This window comes from Tursiops truncatus, chromosome 3, assembly GCF_011762595.2.
Source record: "Tursiops truncatus isolate mTurTru1 chromosome 3, mTurTru1.mat.Y, whole genome shotgun sequence".
Lineage (NCBI taxonomy): Eukaryota > Metazoa > Chordata > Mammalia > Artiodactyla > Delphinidae > Tursiops > Tursiops truncatus.
The window spans coordinates 154,391,681-154,393,410 of record NC_047036.1 but is presented as its reverse complement, the minus strand read 5'-3'; the positions used below and the strand labels follow the sequence as shown (position 1 = coordinate 154,393,410).

Genomic DNA, 1,730 nt, shown 5'->3' with positions numbered 1-1,730 from the left:
ATACATAGAAACACATTTAACAAAAGATACCTAAGATCTCCATACTGAAAATTATAAAACACTGCTAACAGAAATTAAAGGAGACCTTCCTTCACACATTAAAATTAGGGAAATACTGACTTTTTCTTGAGATATAATTGGCATTGTTTTAAAAAAAGCCCAAAATGGAGTAATTTGCTCCCAGAACAGCAAACCAAGACATCATTGCAGTTTCAGCCTCTCCTAGGAATGTGAATTTTATTTTTTTAATGTGGTATTATCTTTAATTAAGTACAAAGGCTTTTCCAATCATGTCACCTAGAGATCATTTTATCCACTACTTTGTTTGGCCGCCAGTCTCTTGTCCCTCTCCTCAGCAATGGTAAGGCAGATACCCTTTCCATGGGGAAGAGAGATCCATGGTTTGTTGCCTTTGCCAATAACGAAAATCTTGGAGAGCCCAGTGGCAAAGCTGTTACCATTGACATCTTTCACATGAACTACATCAGAAGAACCAGGATGTCTCTCCCGGTTGTTGATCACACCAATTCTTCCCAGGTTAGCACCTCCAGTCACCATGCACAGGTTACCAGTGTCAAATTAGATGAAATTAGTAATCTTGCCAGTCTCCAAATCAATTTGAATGGTGTCATTCACCTTGATGAGGGGATCAGGGTAGCAGGCGGTGCAAGCACCATGGGTCATCAGATGAAGGATTCCTTTTGTCCCCACAAAGATCCTTCTCACTTTGCACAACTTGTACTTGGCCTCCTCAGGTGTAATACAATGGACAGCAAAGCGACACTTGGTGTCATAGATCAGACGAAAATTCTCTCCAGTCTCTCCAATGCTGATGATGTCCATAAAAAAGTGGGGTAGGTTATAACAGTGCAGACATTGCCATCAATCTTAATGAAACACTGCAGGCAGATCTTTATTTCATCTCCTGTTAGGGCATACTTAAGTCTGTTCCTTAGGAAAATGATTAGGGGAGACATGAGCCATGGCTGTGCTAGGCACAAAGAGAGCTAGGAATGTGAATTTTATTTTATTTATTTATTTATTTATTTATTATTTTGGCCATGTTTTGTCTTCATTGCTGTGCGTGGGCTTTCTCTAGTTGTGGCGAGCGGAGGCTACTCTTCCTTGTGGTACACAGGCTTCTCATTGCAGTGGCTTCTCTTGTTACAGAGCATGGGCTCTAGGCTCACGGGCTTCAGTCGTTGCGGCATGCAGGCTCAGTTGTGGTTCGTGGGCTCTAGAGCACTGGCTCAGTAGTTGTGGCACATGGGCTTAGTTGCTCTGTGACATGTGGGATCTTCCTGGACCAGGGCTCAAATCCATGTCCCCTGCATTAGCAGGTGGATTCTTAACCACTGCGCTACCAGGGAAGTCCCTGGAATGTGAATTTTAAACACGTAATCTGAAATTTCAGGATCAACACTAGTGGGGTTATCTGCATCATGAAGACCTCTGCTGTTCCCTTCCCCCTAAAGGAAGATGGTCTGGCCTGAAAAAATCCTTTCTTTTCTTTTGCTAATACCTTCTTCCCTACCCTCCTTCTGATTATAAAACCTTCCATTTATGCAACCCCTTGAGCATCCTTCTATTTACTAGATGGGATGCTGCCTGATTCCTGAATCACTGAATAAAGCTAATTAGATCTCCCCACTAAAAGAAAGAAATTAAAGGAGACTAAAACTAATGGAAATATATACCATGTTCATGAATCAGAAGACTCAATATTGTTA

At 41.8% G+C, this 1,730-nt stretch overlaps 1 pseudogene; it reads right to left on the bottom strand.

Moving 5' to 3' along the window:
• Positions 1 to 309: 309 nt before the first annotated feature.
• On the bottom strand, positions 310 to 977 carry LOC101319089 (small ribosomal subunit protein eS4, X isoform-like; annotated as a pseudogene).
• Between the last annotated feature and the right edge of the window lie 753 nt (positions 978 to 1,730).